Below are 10,422 nucleotides of genomic sequence, written 5' to 3' on the forward strand. Positions count from 1 at the left end.
TTGGGAAGTGGGTCTGCCAAGATAGTTGGAAAAGGAAATGTTGCTCTCATCAATGGAAAAGGAAACCCCAAAATGCATTGTTGGTGGAAGGACTCAAACACAATATTTTGAGTGTAAGACAACTTTGCGATCAAGGACAACAGTCTACACCTTGAAATGAACTCAACTAAGACCAAATAACGACAAGACACCATACGAACTATGGAAAGGAAGACTTTCTTCGGTAAAGTACTTAAGAATATTTGGAAGAAAATGTTTTATGAAGATCAATGATGACTCATCAGGAAAATTTTATTCTCTAGTCGATGAAGGAATTCTCCTTGGATATTCTACAAGAAACAAAGGCTACAAATGCTACAATAATTGACTACGAAAATAAGTAGAAAGCATAGATGTAAAAATTGATGAAGCTCTTCCAGAAAAAGAAGTTGAATTCCATGAAGAAGATCCTATCTTTGAATAATTTGAAGAATAAGAGTCAACAAAAGAGGAAAAATCTCAAGAAAAACAAAAAGAACCATCTCAAACTCCTTCAAAAGTGAAATTCCTCCAAAAATATCATCCATAAGAGAAGATTATTGGCAATGTAGATGAGGGAATACAAACTGGAAGAAGGATGAAAAGTAAACCAAGGAAAAATGATGTTGTTCTCTTATCTATGATAGAACTAGAAAATTTTACTAAAGCAAGTAATGATCCTCATTGGGTAGAAGCCATGGAAGAAGAAATGTCTCAAATTGAGAAGAATGAGACATGGGAGCTGGTACCTCATCCAAAAGATAAAAATATAATTGGAACCAAGTGGGTGTTCAAAAACAAAATTAATGAGGATGGACAAATCATTAGAACTAAGGCAAGGCTTGTTTGTAAAGGTTATTCACAAATTGAAGGAATTGACTTTGAAGAAACCTTTGCACTAGTAGCACGTATGGAGGATATAAGGATGGTATTGGCATTTTCTTGCTAAAAATATTTAAAGTGTATCAAATGGATGCAAAGTCAACATTTCTGAATGGGGAACTCAAGGAAGAAGTCTACATGGAGAAACTATAAGGGTTTGATCTAGCAGAATGAAAAGAATCTGTATGTAAGTTGAAAAAGGCATTATATGGGTTGAAACAAGATCCTAGAGCTTGATACACAAGATTGGATGGCTATATACAACAACAAGGCTTCAAAAAGGGGGTGGCAGGAAGTATTCTCTACATGAAGATGAACAAGGATAATTACTAGTCACTCTTGTATATGTTGATGATATGATCTTTTCTAGAAATGATGATGAGATGAGCCATGAGTTTGCTCAACATATGTCAAAAGAGTTCGAAATGTTGATTATTGGTGAGTTATTTTACTTCCTTGGACTACAAGTATCTCAAACCATAGCATGCATGTTCATATCTCAAGAAAAATATCTAAAAGACATGCTTAAAAGACATGGGATGGAAGAATGTGCACCTATGAGCACACTGATGACCACAAATTGAAAATTAAGAAAAGGTAATGAATATTCCTCAATATATGCAACTCTTTACAGGTCAATAATTGGATTTATCCTATACTTAACTGCTATAAGACCCGACATCATGAAAGTAGTAGGAATGGTGTGAAGATTTCAATCAGCTCCTAAGCAATCACATTTATTGGTTGTGAAAAGATTCTCAGATACTTGAAAGGAATCCCTGACTTTGGTATTTGGTACCCCAAAAAAAAAAATCTTACAGTGACAACTTACACCTATGCTGATTGGGCTGGAAGCGTGGATGATCGAAAAAGTATCAATGGAAATGAATTCTTTATGGGAGATTGTCTAGTATCTTGGCTCAGCAAAAAGCAATCATCTATATCTCTTTCCACAGCTGAAGTTTAATATATAATTGTTGTAGTTGTAAACAAATATTATGGATGAAGGAAGATTTGAAGAATGTCAACATAGAAACTAAACATCCAATCACCATCTATTGTGACAACATTAGCACCATCAGTCTCTCAAAGAATCCAGTAATGCACTCAAAAACCAAACATATTCCAATCAAGTATCACTTCCTCTGCGAACAAGTTGCTGAACAAAACATCAACTTGGAATACATCAATACAAAAGAACAAATTGCAGATATCTTCACAAAGCCTCTTCCACGAGAAGCATTTGAACATATTTGCCAAAAGATGGGGGTTATTTCTCTTACATCACATTAAATAATCATCTTCACAAGAGTAGGAGTGGCATGTTAGGGGTAGCAACATGAAAAAGAAAAGAATTTGATAGGGGGAGTACTTGGGCACCCATTTTCCATTGATGTTAAAGGGGGAGAGAATGAAGAAATATTTCCATCAATGACAAACGGGGAGATTGTTGGTCAATAATTGTAATTGATGGAAAATATGTCGGTTGAACTCTCCTATACTACACCATCACTGCACTACTTTCATGATGACTTGACTCCTATAACAAAGAAACATTGTACTAATCACTCTCGTATGGATTACTACACCATCACTACACTACTTTCATGATGACTTGACTCCTATAATGAAGCCACATTGTCCTAATATTTTTCTGCACTAAATACCTCAAAGGCAATGACAAATAAAATTATTTTTCACTGCCTTAGAGGCATCTCTTCTTAATAATTCCCATTCCTTTTGAAAGATTATTTTTTCCTCTTTCTTATGAGACCTTACTCACCTCCAAAATCTCGGTGAATAGTGAGATTATTTTTTTAAGTCCAAATTTATGTATCTACTTATGAACCGACCTATACACTGTGGTACTCATGTTGGCCTGTTTGTAAAGACACGTCTCTTCATTTACAATTAGAGAAACAATATATATTAGGCATTTGAATTCATTATTATGTTATTAGTTCAATAATCAATGAAGATCAAAGGAAGCCGCATGTTCACATCTCATGAACTTTTCAGGAAGAGGAAGAAGGGCTATATCTCAGTGGCTAAAGAAACCGCTTCTCAGATTTATGTCTAGCCTAGACTAAAAGACCATTCCTTATATCATCACATTGCAGGCTTTTGGGCTCACCACATGATTGTCTTTTGGATTGGTTCTTGGACCCATTGCAAGACCATTTATCAGGCCTCCTTAAGGACTGTCTATTTCTTGGCTTGCTTTAGAATTGACTCTCGGCCTCCTACAGGATCATCTCTTTGTCTCCTGCTGTTAGGTCCCTATACTACTAGTGTAACCCCTTATTGTTATTAGTACAACCACCTTATTATATTGTTGTGCCCATGTAGTCCCCATCTTGTTATTATTGTGCCCCATAGAAGCCCACTATTGCTATTATTATGCCCTTACATTATTATAGTTATGTCAGCTTTGATTATGTTATGACCCCTTAGACTCCTATATATAGAAAGGAGGCCTTGTCATTTGTAATCATCCAAGAATTGTTCATTTGTGTAATGTAAAGGAGGTTGCCCCCTCGAAGAGGCTTATTTCTAAGGCGTTTATCTATCTTTTCTATCTTTTTGTGAGATGGTTTCCTAAAATTTGGTATCAGAGCTTTGGATTCTAGGGTTTTTCTTCTCCAAATAGGTCATCGTGGCATTTTCGCTATAAAAAAATTTCTACGACGTTTCAAAAGCTAAAAAAAACCCATTTGAGCTGAAGTCGTTCTAAACTTCAAGTCCGAATTTCATATCTTGTATCGCTATATTTTCGAAGATATGAACTGAGGACGTTAGGGTTTTTGCAGACTCCCGAATTACATTCCAAATAGGTGACCTGGAGAAAATCGTCATAACTTTTGTTCTGAGCATCAGATTGAAATTTTGTAAGAAGTTTTAAAAGAGGACGGCCTGTAGTTTTTTGTATATCAATTTTAGATACTAAAGTCGAAACAGTTACACGTGGAAATTCATACAAGTTCTCTCTACTCAACTAATCTATAATCAGGTCACCGTGGTCCGTGGGAGATTTGGCATAACTCTTCCTTGGAGAATCCAATATTGATCAGACTTACGGGGTTAGAAAGAGGACTTAAAGGGCTACTGTAGGATGCAATTTCAGAGCTTGGAGATCTGAAATTATAGAGTTACAGTCTTTTCAAGATTGAGCTCCTAAAATCAAGAAAATTCGATATGAGGAACTTTGATGGCAACGATCCAGTAAATTGGATACTACAGATGGAGCAATATTTTGATCTACATGAGGTGCAATTGTTAACAAAGGTACATATTTCATATTCATATTTAGAACCCAATAAATTTTTGTGGTATAAAGGGCTCTGTTCTTGTAAACCACTTGTTACGTGGTAAAGTTTCACGGAGGAAATGATAGCACATTATGAGGATAGAAAGAGCAACACCTTCTTTAGCCAATTGATAAATCTAAAACAAAAGTGGTCAATGGAAGAGCCTATTGAGGAATTTCAAAAATTGAATATAAGGGAAAATGATATTCCAAAGAGGCAGAGGATTGATGTCTCCATAGGGACTTTAAAGGATAACATTCAACATGAGGTTTGTCTCTAGGAACCTGATTCATTAGAGAAGGCATTCATGTTGGCAAGAAAAGTGGAAAGAAAAATTATGGCAACAAGGAAGTCTACACCTCACAACTATAAAGATGGAAGTGTTGTTTCTCCTAGCCTTCCTCAACCTACGAGGTTGACACCACAACAATTGGAAGAAAAAAGAGAAAAATGGCTTTGTTACAATTGTGATAACAAATACATTAAAGGTCATAAGTGTGCTGAGAATAAATTATTTTACATTGATTGTGGAGAGGAGGAAGAAAAGGATCAAGAAATATCAAAAGAAGAGGATATACACCAGGAACCAACCCTAGAGAAAGAAGAAATGAATGCGACCATATCTTGTAAATCATTGGCAAGAGTTACCACTCCTCAAACTCTCAAGATAGAAGGACATATCAAGAAGAAAAAAATTGAAGAAGTGAAAGATCACATCGAGCATCAAGAAATGAATCTGACCATATCTTGTAATGCATTGGCAGAAATTACCATTCCTCAAACTCTTAAGATAGAAGGACATATCGAGAAGAAAAATGTTCAAAAAGTGAAATATCACATTGAGCATCAAGAAATGAATTCGACCATATCTTGTAATGCATTGGAAGAAATTACAACTCCTCAAACTCTCAATATAGAAGGACATATTAAGAAGAAAAATATTCAAGCAGTGAAAGATCACATCGAGCATCAACAACAAGTTCTCCAACTTTTAAAGGATAATGCCACTTTGGTGCAAAATCGAATGAAAGAAGTTTTGATGTAAGCGATTGGGTATTTTTATGGCTACATCTCAAGCAAGCTATTTATGAGAAGGAGATGTTGGCAATACTACATGCACTTAAGAAATGGCGACCTTACCTAATGGGAAGACACTTCAAGGTAAAAATGGATCATGATAGTCTTAAATACTTTTTAGAACAAAGATTATCTTTAGAAGAAGAGAAAAAATGGGTCACAAATATGTTGGGTTATGACTTTGAAATCATCTACAAAAAAGGGAAGCAAAATGTTGTTGCAAATGCACTCTCAAGAAAGGATGAGGATGTGGAACCATTGTTTTGTGCTATTTCTATTATCCAACTAGATTGGATAAACAAAGCAAGGGATGAATGGAAAAAGGACGAAGAAGTGTGGCCACTCATTCAAAAGTTACAGAAGATCCCAGTTCAAACAATATTGCCAGAACTTGACAAGGAAGGAAAAATCATATTGGAACCTGGAGCAGTCACAAAAACAAGAACCCGACAACTATGAAATCGATCAATTTCAGAGTATCTCATCAAGTGGAAGAACTTACCTATTGAAGATTCCACATGGGAGGACAAGAATTTTATATAGAAGCATGAAGAACTACTCAAGCATTGAGGACAACACTTTTTGAAGGAGAGGGGCATGTTAGGTCCCTATACTGCTAGTATAACCCCTTATTATTATTAGTACAACCCCCTTATTATATTGTTGTGCCCATGTAGTCCCCATATTGTTATTATTGTGCCCCATAAAAGCCCACTATTATTATTGTTGTGCCCTTACATTATTATTGTTACATCAGCTCTGATTATATTATGACCCCTTAGACTCCTATATATAGAAAGGAGGTCTTATCATTTGTAATCATCCAGGAATTGTTCATTTGTGTAATGTAAAGGAGGTTGCCCCCTCGAAGAGGCTTATTTCTAAGGCGTTTATCTATCTTTTCTATATTTTTGTGAGCTGGTTTCCTAATACCTACAGAACTATCTCTCGGTCTCCTACAGGTCTATCTCTTGGCAATGATTGTTATGATAATAAAGGAAAATCGAAGGTTCTATAATCTCATCTCCATATCGCATATCACTTTCTATACTTGAAGTGTGGTGCATATACGCTTGAAGTGTGTCCACAGCTCCATTTTAAGCAACTTATTATACATAATGGACCTCAGATTCTTGTGAACGATTAGTTGATTAAGTGAAGCCCAGAATTGAAGAAAACTCAGTGAGCGCTCACCTTTGAACAATGAAGTAATCTCTTGAATAATGGATTGGTAAGGAAGAGCACGTTGACACATTACAACAAGGTGATTGTGCAGCAGAGTCTTTGGAGCTGATTGTACAGTGAAGAATTTGTTAAAGACATTCAAGTAAGTATTATTCTTATTCTCTCTCAAAAAGAAAAAATATCGGTGTCCTAGGGGTTGGTTCCCCTAAACACAAGGTAGGAGCCTTGAAAAGAATAGGGTCGAAGCCTAGAAGTCAAAACCTCACTAAAAGTCCAAGTTGGTTCTTGGCTACAGGTTGGTGCCTGGAACATTGAAGGGTCAGTGCCCTCAACAATTATTGTATTCAGTTATTTATACTTAATAAAATTATTGTTCTACATTTCTCTAATTAAATTGTGAAGAATCTAACTAGTGAAAATAACAATTGAAAAGAAATACTGATTCACCCCCCTCTCAGTATTTCAAATGGACATGATATGACACTACTGACATGGACTTCTTGATTACATGGCAATGTCAAGCCACTTCTGCTACTGCTTGCTACATGTCTTCTTCAGGATGCTCTTTTATCCATCTCCTTATGGCTAGAGTTAATGAGTCTTCAATTATATCAAGTCTTGAGTTGTGGTCGCAAACTGGTGTCCCTTTTGTCTTCTCTTGATTGATCAACTTGTACAATCAGCTATAAGGATGTCCTTTAACATGTTTCCATTTTTCATCTCCTACATCATCATCTTGTCATGGTATAGTAAGATACCAACATTTGTACTTCACTCATGATGAGATGGCATTAGTCCGATAAACCCCTAGTTTAAGATGGTACATGTTGATCCACTGACAGAGACGAAACCAGGTTGCAGGCTGGGAGAGAGGCTCAGTGATTATGCAATTGCACAACTCAGGAGCTCAAGGGTGAATCTTGAGCCTTGAGACTATGTAATGCATAGTTCAGGCTAGAATGAGGAAGGAAATTGCACAGTTTAGGAGGTCAAAGTGACAGGCCGAGGGGATGGGAAATAGTTTAGCCTATTGTGCAGTTCTAGAAGGAAAAGGAGGTTGGGTGATTGTGAAATTGCACAGGTCAAGATCTCAAGAGATGAGCTTGATCTCAGAGACTGCGCGATGTGAAGTTAAGGTCATGCTGAAGGGATGGATGGTGCAATTATGGGGGCCAAGGTCTAGGCTTGAGCACTGGAACTGCACAATGTGTAGTCCTGGGAGGAAGTAACTATGCATTGCACAGTGTCAAGGGAGAAGGATGCAAATTGGGGGTTTGAACTGCACAATGCGTAGTTTGGGAAGGCCAGATGAGGCTAAGTTGCTAGGAAATTTATGAAAATTGGTTAGTGTGGGATTGGTGAACTGATGTGATAAATTACATGACTTGACTATGAACACACACTTAGAACACTTGACGAAACAACAACATAGATAATACGTGACACATGAACCACACATTTCCCTCATTGTGACAACTTTATGATGAATTATGACAAGTGCAATACCAAAGATACACTTTGTGACGACCATGACAACACTTGTGCGACAGTGCCTAAAATTTTTGGAATGAGTACGACAAAGGTTTACATGGTTAGTTCAAATAATTCACACAAAGATAACCCCTTGAAACCACCAAAACAACAATATACACATTATGTGACAACTTTCAGCGAAAATACAGCATTTTTCCTTTCTTTCAAAAGGGACCAAAACACTTAAAGAAAACACATGGAATGGACTTCAATGTTTGCGACGACAATATACAAGACAAAGTTAGGCTCCAAAATTTGGTGTAGGCCAAAATTTTGGAGGGTGTTGTAGAAATGAAAACACTTGGAAACACACTGATGGAATTCCAGCTTCTCTGTCTTGGTAAAAAAAAATTGTGCAGGGTCTCAATTCTTTAGGGAGTATCGATTCATCATGCAAATCACTTTGGCTTCCCCACTTACCCTACGAATAAACAAGGTCCCCTTTGTTCCTTTCTTAGTTGAACACAACATAAGATTCAACAATATCATAATGTTTCGAATTAGAAATGGTAGTGAAGTTCGTGAACTTTATATTTTAAGATTATATTTTTTCATCTCTGGTGTTGCTATGCTGCCAACATGCCTAGAAAGTACCCTGACGGAGTCGCTATAGAAACACAAACATTGCTCCGCTGCTAGCAAGCCTGGAAAGTACCCCAGAAAAGTTTCTTTCCCCACCTCTCTGTGTAGGAATCCTTTCTCTTCCTTCGCCTTTATTTATATATTTAAGAGGATTGTGCATTGAAACTTATTCATTTTTGTGGGCGGAAGAGGGATCTTGAATTATTGAGAGTAGGAGAGGTTGTTACTTTAGAGAAGAATATAGAGACCTCTGATTTAGGTTTTCTCATTTAGATTTTTCCCCTTTTCCTCATATACTGATTGGATAAGTGTGAAAACACCAAAACATAAGAACCAAGTGTGGCATAAGGTTTCTAGAATAGACACAAGGATCATGGTTTAACAAAAACTCTCCTTACAAATGGATCATATTTTTTGTCAGAACTTCATCGAACAAAAGATGTGACCCAGAAAAAAGGTTGAGGATGAAATTTAGCCAAATGTTTCGGTGTCACAATAATCTTTTCAATTTATCCACATGCAAAGAAGTTAGAAAACACGTTCACACATGACGCTTATTTACACAAACAAAACAAGGAAAGACCAACAAACAAACAAGCCAGAAGAAAAAAATATGTACATAGGGAAAAGCATAGCCTGAGATCATCATTGAAAATAATGTTTTAAATCTTGGCCATTAACAAGAAGAGATTCATTCCCCCTGTCTAGTGATTGTAGACAAAACGTGTGTTGGCCAAGATTTTCGTGGATAGTGAATGATCCAATCCACATGGATTAGAACTTAGTGTGTTTGCCTTTGTCCTTGTGGGCTTTGTCCCACTTCAATACTATGTCACCCACACTGAATTCATTCTTCCTGACATAATTCTTGTTGAAACACCTCTTGATATGACTCTGGTGAAGTGAAAAAAATTATTTTGCTTTTTGCCTTTCTTCCTGTAGTGAAGGGTGTTTATCCTACGTTGAACCAATAAGTATGGCTTTCCCTGGGATTCTTGTGAAAGTTGAAGGGCAGGAAAGTATATGTTCGAGGGTAGGATGGATTCTTTTTCATACACTAGAAAGTAAGGGGAGGTGTTCATAGAAGGTTTTAGCATGACTCGGTCATCCCATAAAGCATACACCAAACTAGAGTGCCAGTTCCTCTGTTCATAGAAAATGGCCTTCTTGATAATGTTGGTGAGGTTTTTGTTTGTTCATAGAAAATGGCCTTCTTGATAATGTTGGTGAGGTTTTTGTTTGTAGACTCAACAAGATCATTTCCCTACATATAGTAGTTAGATGAATGTTTCAATATGATTCCATTTTCCAATGCAAAATCATATAATTTTAACGATGAGAAATACATTTCATTGTAAAAAACAAGTGAAGTTAGGATGTTGAACCTAGAAATGACATTCTACTTAAAGAACCTGATGACTTCCTGATCGTTCACCTGTTTGAGCAGAACTTCTTCTAACCACCATGTGAAGTATTTTGTATAAATGAGGATGTAGCGGTATTTATTGGATGAGTATGGAAAATTTTCACTAATCACAACTAAGTCACATTATTGAAATGGTTCTTCCTCTGCAATAGGTTGCAATGGGGCGACTGACCTCTTTCCTCTGTTAGCACACCTTTAAAAAACAGAAGACTTGTGGGCATGGGTGTGAGCATCTTTGAATAATGTGGGCCAATAAAAGTTGACCCACATAACCTTGTGCACAGTTTTGTTACCCACAAAGTGTCCCCCGAATGCTTCATCATGGAGATCACACAATACTATCTCTGTATCGTGCATTTCCAAGCATCTGAGAAAAAATCCGTTATGGTGCTTTCTGAAAAGAACCCCATG

The sequence above is a fragment of the Pinus tabuliformis genome, chromosome 9 (assembly GCF_031772625.1).
Source record: "Pinus tabuliformis cultivar Carrire ecotype Pingquan chromosome 9, CPIR1, whole genome shotgun sequence".
NCBI lineage: Eukaryota > Viridiplantae > Streptophyta > Pinopsida > Pinales > Pinaceae > Pinus > Pinus tabuliformis.